We start from the raw sequence: 14,442 nt of genomic DNA, 5'->3' as shown, positions 1-14,442 counted from the left end.
GGCTCACTTTCAAAGGTAGTGCTGCATCCAGGAAAATAAAAGCTTCCAAGTTGGTGAAGTGATCAGCTGTAACCTGGTATCTGGTATCACACATAATTCACACAGGGGTCAGTGACTGGTTCCAAAGCTGTTCCTCCAAAACCCCATATGGGTCATTAAATTCTCTTAATAAATTTTACTTGTAATATATAAGTGTTCCTCATTATACTTAGAAAGCACACTCTGCACCTGATCAAGTAGAAGGTGGGAGACACATGCCGTCACCGATCTATCCCAAAGGCACTGATTAATTTCACCAACATTTATGTGCTAAGTGTACACTGCAAAGGGCACATGCTTGGAAAGGACAACTCTGGAGTCTAGCAGGTCCTGACCCCAAGCACCTCTCTCCTCCAGGCAGGTGTGTGGACTCCACAGGCCCATCCCCAAAGAGTTAATGCTATTCTGACCCTGATCGGGCTTACCTAAGGCTCCATTTAGCATCAAGTTCATTGGTGCTGACATGGTACTATGATAGGGGACTGACCCTAATGTTCTATCCCTCTGAGGCTGGGTTCTGGGCAAGAAGGAGAAGAAAGGAAGAATTTAAAACTGGAAATAACATTGTAAAAATAATGGCATAGTCTTAGATCACAAGTGTAGTACAAGCTGAAAACTCAACAGACTTCAGCTTTTATTAAAACACACAATAAACCTCAGCACATGTTTACTGAGCACTTAATGTATGTGAAGCATTGGGCTAAGCCCTTCACCTTCAGAGTGTGAAGACTGTGTGTTCTATAGTCTGATGTCTGTGTGAATCCTTCCTACCAGTCATTAGCTGTGTGACTTTGGGCAAACTGTTTAGCCTCTCTGTGGTATTTCTTTGTCTGGAAAATAAGGTAATACCAGTACTAACTTCGGAGGGTTACGATGAAGATTAAAAGAGTAAAAACATAACATGCTAAACCCGAACCATGTCCTGGCAGAGAGTAGGCAGTCAGTATTAAGATGAACAATTATTATCCCATTAGTTAGTCATACTAGTCTACAGAGACAGCAGACTATTTCTTCCTATTTTACCAGTTAAGGCTTTGAGAGGCTGTCAACTTGCTCAAGGTCACACAGTTAATAAGCGGCAGAGCTGGGATTTGAACGTGGGTAGCCTGACTCCAAAGCCCACAAGTTTAACCACCAGTAACACTGAGCTGGGTTCTAGGTTTATAGAGACCAGTTGCAGGGATAAACAAGCCATCTGTACACAGTGCAGTAAACACGACAGGAGCGATACAGTGAAAGCAAAAGAAGGGGTAGAGGCAAGAGCCAGGTAGCAGAGAGCAATAGAACTGTCTGCAGGAACGGAAAAATGCTTCACCTAGCAGGGGACGTAAGCTCTGGTCTCAAAGAATGATGAAGAATTTGCCAGCCAAGGAAGAGAGGGCATACCAAAAAGCCAGGAACCAGAATATCAAAAGAATAGTGAGTTGAGTGGCATGGCAGGCACACAAAGGAAACAGCATTAAGTGAGGCTGGCAGGTAAGTTGAGGCCAGCAGGAACAGCTACGTGTGCCGTCAGAGGTTAGACTGTATTCTGTAAGATGGTGATTCTCAACCTTTAATACGCATAGGATTTACCTTTGGAGCTTATAAAACGTGTGCGGTTCCCCATCCCATCTGTTAGCACTGGAGGGCAAACAGAGTACTGAGGCAGTGGGTAGCATGGACAGCTGAGGTCTTAACAAAAGAATTCTGGTACGGAGATTTGGGCTGATGGGAGATTTGGGAGATTGGCCTCAAAACAGAGGCTGATGTTATTTGCCAAACTGGAGCAGGTAAGAGGACGAGAACTATGAATAATAGCAGTCTTCATGAACTGACACATTCTATCAGTTTCTCACCCTCAGCACTATGAACATCTGGGGCCAGATAGTCCTTTGTTGGGCAGTTGTCCTGTGCATCAGGGATACTGATCTGCATCTCTGGCCTCTGCCCACTGGAAGAATAGCACCCTCCCCACTTACATGTTAACAGACAAAAACATTTCCAGACATCACCAGACATCACTTGGGAGGCAAAATCGAAAGCCTGGTGGAGAACCACTGCTTGAAATCCTCCCATCCCTACTTTACAAATGAGGAAGTCAAAGGTACAGAAAGGCCTCGGCCAGGATTCACCCACAGGTGGTTCGGCCGCAGGGCCTGGGCTCTTAGCCATCAAGCTGAACTGCCTTTCTGGGAGGAAGACTGGAGCCAACCTTTTAGGGCAGAATTATGAATTTGGTGACAGATTGGATGAGGAGGAGAGGATGAGAGTGAAGTTCAAAGGTGAAACCTCAGTGCTTGCAACTGAACTGAGGAGAGTAGTGACTAAAACACATCATTTGTATTTCAAAGGAAGCAAGATGTATTTGTTCCAAAAGGGAAAAGCCTGCACCCCCGGGGTAAGAGCCAGCAGGGGGCGGTACGGTCCTGCTGAGTCTGGATAGAGGAATCCTGACAGCTGGAGTGGGCTGTGTGGTACAAAACAGCCAGTACACGAATCCGTCCAGGATGCACTACTGAACCTCTTTGCAGCTCATTTCACCCATTTGTAAAATAGGGATAGGAGTCCCCTAACTCAGACGCTCGATGTGAGAACTCAGGCAGTTAATAAGAGTAAAATGGCAAGCTAGCACGATGTAGCTGACCCCACCCCTACCTCCAAGCCATTCTTATTACCTCCACGCCCTATCATCATCCCTTGTCAAGCACACCCCTCCCCTCCATACCTCTCGCCCCCGCCCCCGTTGGTCACCCCCCACCTGTGGCAGGGAGCTGACTGCGCACCTCTCCACCAGCGGAGCGTCCCGCTGCGGCTTTAGGGGGCGCCCACAGCTTTTTCACTGTCCAATCCGCTCTGACTTCTGGGTTGGGGTCGCTGACCGAGCGCTCCGAAAGCAACCAGGTAAATGAGCTCTATATGCGCCGCAGAAAGTTCAGGCAGGTTCCCACCCAGCAGACGCCAGTCACTGCCGCGGGCCTGCCGCTCAGCCGCTGCTCCCCGGGACGGAGGAGAGAGGCCCCGAGATGTGGAAAGGACCCGCTCTCTGAAGCCAGGCTGCAGAGGCAAGAGCTGAGAGTTTGGGAATCTAGAAAAATAATTGGGAGGCATGGGAAACGATATAAAAGTAGGAAGAAGGGAAGGCAAAAAGAGAATGGGCTGGGTGGCAGAGTTCCCTGGGGGACCCAGCCTACGACACCTGGGCAGGGGACTGGGAACAAAGCCTCGGCTTCAGGTCAGAAGTGCTCGGGCTGCGCTGGAAGAGAGGCGCTCGTGGGAGGCCGGAGCCCGCTGGGGATGCCTGGCGCCCCTGCGCCCCGGGGCGCGCTCTCGGGCGCCGCTTACCTTCAAGGCGCCGCCGGCGCGCACTTCCGGGGACTGCGCTCAGGGCGCGCGGGGCCGAGCCCGGGAACCCGGAGCCGATCACCGCGCGGAGAATGCGACAAAGCGGTGGCCCGGGCTGGAACCAGCACTGGCACCCCCGGAAGAAAGCCCAACGGAGCAGCCGCCGGGGCTGCACGGGGCGTGGGGCGCGGGGTCCCGGCCTCGGCGCTCACGTGCGGCCGCGCCGAGCCCCGCAGGCGCTGGAGGAGCCCGAGTCAGTGGGAGGAAAAGGTTGTCTCATTTCCTTCAGTCTCCCCCTCCTCCCCTCCCCCGGCTCCGGACCTGCCCTCCCTCTCCCCCGCCCCCTTCCCCTAGCCCGCGGCCCCTGCGGGCGCTGGGAAGACGCGAAGCCTGAAAGGCTGCGGCGCGCGGCGCCTCCCTCCGCTGCAAGTTAGTTGGCGCTCCTCACTGCCTGCCTGCCTGCCTTCCCACGCTTCCGACCGTCTCCAGGGCCGCGGAAGGTATCCCATCGGCCGTCCCCACCCTGTCTCGGAGCTTTAGCCTTTCCCCCTGCTGGGACGAGCCCAGATTTGAAAGCAGACCTCCAAGCTCCTGCCAATATCCATCCTCTCATTCCAGTCCCGTCGCCTGCTCTGAGTCGTCTTAGCCCACCCAATGCAGACAGGAAATAAATACTTTGTTAAATCTGATCAGCTTTTCCTTTCCCAGTGGGAGTTTAAAGCTTTATGCATAATCTCGAAAGAATGTTCATTTTGATTGGAAGGAGTAGAATTGAAGTTTTTGGCCTGCTTATTCAGAGTTTGGGTTTTGTTTGTTAAATTAAACAATTATTTATTGAAAGCCCACTGGGCTAGACGCTGGAAACACACTCACAAAACAGAGGGCGTGTTGTTGCTAGACAATCATCATAGGTGACTAGTGCAGGCCGAGAGGAGGTCCAGGGATGCTGTGGTCTCTTAAGAGATATGCCAACGACTACAGGAGCTTTCTACCTAGTAAAAACAGCATGGACAGAGGCAAGAAGGAATGAGAATGCCCTGTCAGGAGGCAGCCTAGCAGAGCGCCCAGCCAGGATGGGGAGTGGTGGGCGGCAACAGTCTTAAGCAAGGCTGGGTGCTGCAGGAAGCAGCGGGATGGAACTGACAGGACCTCGTGACCAAGAGTTGATGGGGTGCAGATGAGGAAAGGATGAAGGGAAATGGTAACTTCCAGGCCTCTGGCTGGAGTAACCACTGGCAGGAAGATAACCAGAATCCCAGGACACCTTCTGGAACTATCACTTCACGTCAGGTTTGGGAACTGGAGTATTAACATCAGCTGGGAGCTAGTTAGAAATAGGGACTTCCCAGTCCCACTTAACCTACTGAGTGAGAGTCAGCATTCTATCGAGATCCCCAGGTGATGAAATGTGCTTTAGAATTTTGGAAGCACTGCTCTCTAGATCACTGACGGTATATTAGAGGAACAGTATATTAAACTGTGAGTCCAACTGTATATGTGAAACACCTGAAGAGCTTTAAAAACCAATATGAGACCCCTACTCCACCCCTGCAAATGCTTATTTAATTGGTCTGAGGTGGGCCTTCAACATCAGTATTTATGAAAGGCTTTGCAGATGATCTGATCCAGTCAGAGTTGAGAACCAGTATTCTAGACTTTCCCAAGAGCTACTTCATTTGATCTTGAAATGCCTCTTCAGAAAGGTGAAGAACACCTATGTGTAGATGTAAATGTAAAGACTAGGTATCTCATTCTCATAGAGAGGAAACCGGTTTGCTGGAAAAGGCCTTTGTTTCCCTAACTAATCAGGGAACCAGATTCTAGCGTCAGCTGTCCACTAAATTACAATCTGAATTTGGGTGAGTACTCCCCTCTGAAAGTTCAATTTCCTTATCTGTAAAATACACACCTGACTAATTCCAGATTCCACACCCTGGCATGTGAGGTACTGTGATCAGAGCTCCCGCTGACTCTCCAGCTTCAACAGCAAGCAGATGGGGAGGGAGTGTGGAGAGGAGCTTTTTGCTAGTATAATGCTGTGTGTCCTGTGCCATGCACAGCCATGCAAGAACACCAGAGATCAGAGGATTGTGTGCCGAGCACAAGACTACCCACATAATTGGCCCTCAGTAAATATGTATATATGAATAAATAAATGAATAGAGCACAGATGCCAGGAGGTGGCATAGAATTTCCCTAGACTGGCACTAATTCAGAGCCTATTCATTTGTTCCCTCAACAGGAGCAAGGACATTTGGAAGCACTCTGATGCATAAACCTAGCTTTGGATTTAAAACTACTGATTGAGAGCTGCTAACATTTGTCAAATGCTTAGTCCACACTAGGCACTGAGCTAAATGCTCTGCTTAGGACCAACTCATGTCATTATAACCAAGAAGATAACTGTTGAATCCCCGCACTCCAACTGATTTTGGGAATCACAGGTGTAGGGGGATGAAAGCTACTATCCAGGGCAGCCCATAGGTGGCCAGAGAGCCAGCCCTCCAGGGTTTCTTACAGGTGGTTCTCCAGAACATGCATCTTTGCATAGAGACCAACCTTGAGGAAAGGGCTTTGGAGAGATGCTCCAGGGTCTTTTAGAAACATGATCCCAGAAGCTCTCTCAGGGGACCCAGAGGCTATGGCTAAGCCTCGGAAGGGGATTCCCCAAAGCTCTGGGCTTAGTTGCAGGCACATGTCTGTGAGTGTGCATTCACGTGTACATGCTGCCTGCTGACGAGAGCATCTTAGACACCAAACCCTGTACAGTTCTTTTCACATATATTTCCTTCAGTCCTCACAGCATCCTGATGGGTTAAATACTCTTGTTCTCTTACTTTATGAGTGAGAAAACAAGCATCACAAAGTGAAGATCTGTTTGTCGCAGCAGCTCAAGTTTCTTAAGTAGGACACTTGACCACCACCATGGTCCACATCCACAACCATCTTTCCCCTCCCAGGACAGAGTCCTCATTTCATGTCCCAATCATTTGTATGGTCACACGTCATCAAAACTCTCCGTGCCTCATTTTCCCAGCTGTAAAAAGAGTTGTCCTTGATTGCTTTTTTTATTAAGGTACTGTGTGTGGCTTGACACTCCACAGCTTGAGAGGAGGTGAAAAGAGATAGCCCATAGACTGTTAAGAGAAATTGAAAGTATTGGGGTGATCTATTTCAAGATGAGAGGATCTAGGACTTCACTAATAGCACAACTTAATAAAAGAGGGAATGGTCTATTCTCCATCTCTAAGGGGACACAGTTAAAGAAGAGCATTATATAGCAATGAAGACTTCAGGCCAGATGCTCAGTGGCTTCCTGGCAAAGCTGCTCCCCCTGGTGCCTTTAGGGTCTGCTGGGTGGAGGTGGATGGGAACCCAAGCCAGGGTCGAGATCCACAGGACAAGCTGGGCAGGGACAGAGGTAGGGGAGTCCATGTGGCTGGCATAGCATACAGCTCCAGTTACAGCCAGGGCTGGGGAGTCAGAAGAAGGAAAGTGTTTGTCCGAAGAAACCAGTATCTGAAGTAACCAACCACCCCATGCCTAGGGCCAGGCCCAGGGTGTGAGCAGCCTTGCTGATGCAGACGCCAGCAGGCCTGCGCCTCCCTGCACAGCATGCAGGATTCCACCACCCCACACACTGATGTCTGAGGCAACAGCACATCACACTCATGGAAAGGGCCTTTCAGTTAGCACAAAGGAGATGTAATAGTTTTAACCCTCTGTGATGGAGAGCTGTGACATTCCTTCAGCAACACAAATGTGATACCTGAACTTGCTAGGAGGATCCCTGTCACTTGAGCCCCTTCAGTCAGCTTCCATTTGACCAGGATCCTAGACACATTCCTGCTACTCCCACTTCCAAAACCCCCATCCAAGTTTGCATGACAGCAACTTGATGATTTTACAAAAAGCTCATTGTGACAAACTTTTACTGGTACTGGCTTTTGCTTCAAACAAAAATATGACCTCAGATTTTGATTACACCTATTTTATTGATAAGGAAACCAAAGTACAACACCCAAAGGCAGACAACAAAGTAAGGCAGAGCTGCCAGCTGAAACAAGGTGAGGCCTTTAGACCCCTTGTGTGCTTCAGTGACATATATCCAGATAGGTCCTCCCCCCAGATCATCTGGCCCTGTGCAGCCTGTTTGTCAACCAATGCAGTTCAGTTTAAGTGTCATTTCCTAGAAACCACCTGCCCTTCACAAGGAATTGTCCTAGACACAATAGGCAACCCTCATCTTACACACAGCCTTTTCTTGGAGAGTTTTGAAATAAGCTGAGCTCCAAACCAGACCAACTGAATCAGAATCACTGGGGATGGGGCTTTTTTATTAAAAAAGAAATCTCTATAGGCAATTAAAATGTGCAGTCAGGACTGAGAACCACTTCTTAATACTGACAAAACCTAGGTCCTAACAGATGAGGAATTTACAAACCAACAGGGAGCTCAGCCTAGTAGTGGATGGTTTCCAAGAGTCATCAGTAAAAAGAAAACATCAATATCACTCCCCTGCCCACAGCATTTTAAGACAATGCCAAACTAATAAAAATGTCCCTAGATTTATCTCAGCCTTGAGTAAGTGAGGTCATCCCCACATGGTCAAGGGTAGGAAATCTGGTTTCATCCCAAGGAAGTACAAATGATTGAAACCAGAATTCTTGCTCCTTCTCCTATGGCACTGCTATTTACAAGAAGTCTTCAAACGTCCAGCACTTATGAATTCCAGAAGTAGTAAATGATCTCCAGGAGCGTTGGAGCAAGGCAGTCATGTAAACCAAATAATGAAAAACATAGGAAATTGCATCATGGCCCAATGAGAGGCTAATGGATGTGCAGACAGAGACACCAATGTGTCACCATTAATGATGTCACTTTAGAAAATCAGGAGGCCAAGAATTTTTTTTAATGCTTTGCCCTACAGTCATTTCACATTTATTTATCTTAGCAAAAGTGAACCTGAAAAGAAAATGTGTACTTGTTTAAAATATTTGTTTGAAGAAGCACGACAATTTCCTTTCTTTTCTTCCCTCTTCTTTCCTTCCTCCCTCCCTCCCTCCCTCCCTTTCTTCCTTCCTTCCTTTCTTCCTTTTCTTTCTTTATTTCTTCTTTGTTTTTTAACCCACTGTCTGATTTTGCCATTATATTCACTGACAAAGCAATGGGATTTCTGTTAAGGCCCATGGGCAGCCATTAACCAGATGACATTTAAATTCATTCATTTCACAACAGCCTGCTGAAATGAAACCAACCATTTGATAGTATTAACTACTAGTGCCTCTTAGACATCAGAGATGGAAGAATGCAGCACCACACATTCACAGTCCAGCCTTTCAGCAACATTTTATGAGGTCTAACAGATGCCATCACCAAATAAATCAATACTGATGGGTATACCCCTTCTGAAGTTCCAGTTTACAAATTATAAAATCCACGTTCCCAGGTCTTCTCTTCCTGTTCAGAAAGTGAAACTTTACTTGTACAGAGGAATATGAGAGGATGCATGTTCTAATCACTTCCCCCACCTTTCTTAAAATGGTATGTCCCCAAAAGGGAGGAGATAACGAGGAACAACCTTCAATGAAGCATGTCTCTATTCTATTGTAAAATGGAGGCTTATCTCCCATTGAATTATTTCTTCACCCACTAAGTCAGAAGAGCAGAAGGATCTAAATATTCTCAGCTCAACCACTTTATCTAACTCGGGGTAATAGAGTAAAAATCAAAATATTTCTCTAGCCAGTTGCTGCCCAATACAACATTACCTCTGATTAATGCAGGCCTTTTAAGTGACAACCTATTCCCCAGCTAAACCACAAACATAGCATAAATTTTGCTTCTTTTTCCCCCTCCATTTTCCATAGGGAGCTTCTCATGCCCAGGCTGACACTTCCTTTACCTTTTTCATCTTGGCCAACAAGGTTAAATAAGCATGAACAGAACTTTAATAAATTATCCTTACAAACACTCTTTCTAACCAAGAAGAAGCCACTGTAAAACTAAGATGTTTCAATTATAAAAAAATGAGACAATGGATATATGAAACATGCCTAGTGAAAGTGCTAATAGTTGTTCTTTAAGAAAATGCAAGTTAGATCCCTAGCCACAATATGATCCTGAAAAGCTGTTTATAAGATAAATATCTATGTCTATTTTTTAAATTAAGTATCATTGAAATACAATCTTATGTTGGTTTCAAATATACAACCCAGTGGTTCAACAGTTACCCATATTATTAAATCCTCACCCCCTCTAGTGTGGTTACTATCTATCAACATAGTAAGATGTTACAGAATCATTGTCTATGTCTATTTTTATATTGGAAAATACCATGGACTTTCATTATAAAATTGAGATATCCTGCATCAATAATTTTAGCCTTGTGGCCTATTAAAAATTATACTTCATACACAGCAAACTATTAAAACGCACATTTTTAGAGGAATAAGAAACACTAGAGTTCAAAGGGCAGTATAAAATTTAAAGTAGCTCAGCCTAACAGCATAGCTGAACTGAACAGAATCCTACTTCAGTGTTCCCTTACAATACTGCCTCAACTCTTCCAAACTCCTCAAAGATTTGGTTCCTGTACCTGTGAAAGATGTGAACTTGAGAAATTAATCAAGTGATTTGGTCTGAAGTGTAAATGGGCAATCACAGGACAGATGACAGAACATACCAAACTATTCATTTCCTTGAAGAGTGTGCACCAACCAGAATAGGTGCTTGAGAAGCCCGAACTCCTGGAAACCCCCCAATGCCTTCATTTACTGTGTTCTCTGATTCCCTTATTTCATGGTAGTAAGTTCAGGAGCATGGTGTCCTGAGGCATAGGTATGCTAGAGCTAATCAGACCAAATAGATGGCAATCTGTTCATTACCCCAGTGTCCAAATTGGAGAGCCTTCCATTCCTAAACTGGTTATCTGCAGCCAGCAGCCAGTTAACCTCCCATGTCTGGACACCACTGGTGGAGTTTGGGATCTACTTTGGATGTGAACAAGCAATCTAAGACTATGGTGCTAACAGAAGAAGAGATAATGAAAGAAAGGCTGATTCACTTGCTGCACCAAAGAATCCACACTAGGAATCCTTTAAATTAGCAAGTTAACAATTCATGTTTTTATAGTACAATCCATTTGACTTACTTTTAATGGTTTACTATACTTCTCAGAAACATAGAGTGTATTTTTAATGAGGTATGCAGGCAGACAGAGCTTCCACATAACTGTGTGACCTCAACCCCTCTGGGCACACAGGGAGTTTGCTCAGGTCAAGGAGGGCTTCTCTGTGTTTCAAGCCACTGCTTTTCAGACTTTTCTCCCTACTCTACTTTCTCTGCCTCTCTTTGATCTTCCCACTGCCTCCTTCCCCTCAACCTTGAACATGCCCTGAACCTGCCCCATCATTTAAAACACCTTAATAAATTATTATTAAACCTTCCACGTTCTGTGCTCACTGACAGATATTTTTCTATATCTTTATTTCTCTTCATACCAAACTTCTCAGACAAACGGGGGTGTTTACCACTGTCTTAACCTCCATTCAGTCTTCAGCTTACTGTGGTCTGGTTTCTGTCCCCAACACTTTACTGAAACTGCCTTCATTAAAGTCAATAGCCTCCAAATGTCATAATCCAGTGGCTGGCCTTGAGATGGTGCTGGGGGCCTCTCGGCAGTATTGCCCACTGTCAGCATATACTCTTCCTTTATTCCCAAACTTCCCCATCCCTTAGACCCCTTTCTAGCTTTTCCATGTTTCCTGCTTTGTGACTGTCCTAAACAGGCTTTTCCTCCTAACAAACGCATCTATTCATGTCACTGAAATCCTTTGGGGTCGTCCACCTCTAACAGGATAAAGCCAAGACTTCTAAACAGGAGAGGCAAAGCCCTTCAGGGGGGCCCCTGCCTGCCTCGCCCACCCATCCAGAAACAACCTGTCATGCTTCAGCCTATCAACCTCTTCACAGTCTCCCAAACATGTCATGCTATTTCACGCTTCTGTACCTTTGTACAGAATGTTCTCGACTCCACCCCCTCCTCCCCTGAGGAATTCCAGCTCATCTTTTAAGACTCAGAACAAAGGTGAGCATTTCTGGGAAGGCTTCCCTGCCCCCAAATAGAGGCAGCTCCCTCCTGGGGCCCCGCATCTGTGGCATATCTTCATTGCCAGCTCTGCACTGTTGCTGCCTCACTGGATCCCAGTTCTGCGGGGGCAATAGGTGCTTGTTATCGCTGTCTCCTGAGTTTGGCACAGTGCCTGTTACCTAGTTAGTAGGTGCCACTACATGATTAGGGTGCAAGAAACATCATGCTTCTATAATTTCTCTCAGTTGAATTGAATTTGCCCTGACCTCTCTACTCCCTCCATGGGGGAATTTAATCTCAGCTGTTACTGGGGCATGTCCCCCACCTCAGAGTCAGGAGAGGTCCTTGGTGATTTATACCATACAGAGCATGCAAAGAGGGCTCTCCACCTTCCGCCTACACTGGTTACCACATCCAGGCTTATGGTCCAAGCCTGCACGGGTGCCGGAGGCAGGTTTCTCTGAGGCCTGGGTCTTGGAATTTTTTTCACAAAGATTCTCAGGGCCACAACCCTTAATGTTCAGGCATTTCTACCCCACCCACCTCCTGTCTCTTAGCAGCCCCCATTGTGGGTGCTGTGGGATAGCAGGTTCTGGGCTTTCACACTCATAAACGCCCCAGTGAGCTTGTTCTTTCTTTCCTTTTCAAGGACTCCCTGACTCCCATCAGACTGTGCAACCTCAGAAACCCAGACGCCACCCCCAGCACAGAGCAGCACGGATCCCCCAGTGAGCACAGGCCGCTAAAACAAAAACAGGAGAAGGGGGTCTTCTCGTAGAAAGTGTGTTTTCAGCCTGCAATAAAAAGGGAACACCAGGGTCTGACTACCTTCTCCAGGCAGAGGAGAGGGGAGTACCCAGAGCATAGAGAACAAGTCACACGGTATCTCCACACGTTATTCTGCCATATGACCTTTGGTGTATTTGTTCAGTTACATAACTAAAATCAGAAATATCCATGAAAAAAAACCCAAAACAATTGTTTTGAATCAAGAATCAAACTGTTCTCCCAAGGAAAGACACTGACACCTGGCAGCCCTCCTCACCCAACCTAAGCGTCCCTAGTCCTTCCTTGAGGACGGAGGCCTAAAACCTCTGGGATCCTCCCATCCGTGGCCCAAGAACACCACTCACATGGCCGAGTTCATTTGAGCTGCTGACTTGGATTGCTGACACAGGCATTTGCAGCAGCTGCACTAACGCGCTTCCTCTCATGGATGATTTTAATCTCTTTAATTTTTGCCCAGCCTGTGAGAAAACTGAAAGCATGTTTGGGAGGGGTGGGCGATAGAAGTTGCAGGTCAAGAGCTGAGCAGTGGTTAAATCCTACGGGAGGAAGCAAGCGCGTGTGTAATCCTTTCAGGGAAACAAGCATTACTGGGGAGGAGAAAACTGCCAATAGAACTTTGTTCCAAGAATAAATAGCACATTTTCCCTCAGTGTTTGCTTTTCTCTCTTTGATCCCCTTGAAACCCTCTGGAAATGCCTGGCTAGCAATTTTTCTCCCCTCTGAGGCTGGAGAGGGGAAGCCACAAGCACTCTCTCGAGATTCCTCCAAGGGAGGCCTGAGTGGGCCGTGCAGGAGCCACAGGCTGGCGGTGGAAGCTGGGGACCCAGACGTGCAGTGTCATTTAGTCACCACAGATAGGCCATGATGTTTCCAAACATGCTGTCACGATGCCCAGAGCTGTTTAAGGGGGAACAGTGGTGCAGGCAGTGTATGACCACTGCCACTGGGAGATGTGGGAGTTGGGAAACAGAGCGAAGAGGCAGAGCTGGACTGGTTAATGTTTAGCTTTGGTCCCAGGCAGGGGCAAATGCCTGCACGCAGAGAGGCTGACACAGCATGCCCTCTGCATGGGAAGTTTATGGTTCAAATGCTCTGAAAACCACAGGCCATAGTTACATAGCTTCCCCTCTTTTCCCAGGCAGCTTCATTTCAAAAGTGTTGTGACAGACATTACCAGTGAAAGACAAAAGTCTCAGCATCAAACTGACCAGCATGTGGTTCCAGTTCCCCCACTTACTAGTTGTGAAGTCAGGTACTCAGTTTCCTCACCTGTTGGGTGGGAATGACAGTACTCATAGGGCAGTCATGAAAAATATATGAAATGATGTGTGCAAACTTAAGCATCATACTTTACTCTGTTCAGTAAATGCTGGTTCCTATCCACCACTGCTTCCCCATAGTATATCATTCAAATCAGAAAATACTTACTGAGCCCTGATTAATGGTAAGACCTGCACCAGTCTACTGCAGAAAGCCAACAAGCAGGAACACCTACTTAGTGGTAAGCTACATACAATATGAGCACCCAAGTCTGGAAAGTGTCATGTAACAGGTACATCTGTTGTCATAAAACTGCACAGGAGTTGCTGATCAATGGCTGATCCTGACAGTCATTCTAGGGGTCCCCCAGAGGGTAGAAGTATCTGACACAAGCTTTAGGAATTGGAGAGGGTTTTCTCTGAATGGACAGGCAAGGAACAACCACACAATTTTGGAAAAGCTAATAGATTTACCTCGCTTCATAGGATTCCCTTAGGGGGGACTAGGGAAATATTCAGAATGGAAATTGGGGAATATAGTGGATTAAAGATGTTGGCAAATCCTTTGTCACTATCCCTATTGAGAGGTAGACTTCACTTCTGTTCCTGAATCTGGGCTGGTACCATGACTGCTTAGCAAATCAAGTGTAGCAGGAACAGGCTGCGCCAGCTCTGGTGCTAGCCTTTAATAGAATCAGTAGCTTTCCCTTCCTGCTTCTTAGAACTTTTGCTTTTGAGACACTGTCTCTTAGAACACAGACCCCATGCTGGGAGAAGCCCAAGTTATATGGACAAGCTATGTGTTGGCTCTTTGATCAAAGCCCAGCTGAGTTACCAGCTGGCAGACTGCATGAAGAGCAGCAGCCATGTGAGGGAGCCAGCTTATACCCCCAACCCAGCCAAGCTCCCAGATGACTGCAGTTGATACCACATGGAGCA

General features: G+C 46.8%; 1 protein-coding gene across 7 annotated transcripts in view; it reads right to left on the bottom strand.

Moving 5' to 3' along the window:
- The window catches only part of EVA1A (eva-1 homolog A, regulator of programmed cell death), a 59,847-nt gene extending 47,238 nt beyond the window's left edge, over positions 1-12,609 (bottom strand). For 4 of the 7 annotated variants that reach the window (XM_073241978.1, XM_073241985.1, XM_017659802.3 and 1 more), the window contains exon 1: positions 3,364-3,718. The gene's annotated coding sequence lies outside the window, so the exon portion shown is untranslated. Of the gene's footprint in view, positions 1-2,804; positions 2,943-3,363; positions 3,719-12,588 lie in introns of those variants that run through there. The other 3 variants (XM_037027200.2, XM_037027199.2, XM_073241975.1) reach the window with 3 other exon arrangements.
- Between the last annotated feature and the right edge of the window lie 1,833 nt (positions 12,610-14,442).

This window comes from Manis javanica, chromosome 1 (assembly GCF_040802235.1).
Source record: "Manis javanica isolate MJ-LG chromosome 1, MJ_LKY, whole genome shotgun sequence".
NCBI classification, from domain to species: Eukaryota; Metazoa; Chordata; class Mammalia; order Pholidota; family Manidae; genus Manis; species Manis javanica.
Note: the sequence above shows the minus strand (reverse complement) of the source record. Positions and strands in the feature narration are given on the sequence as shown.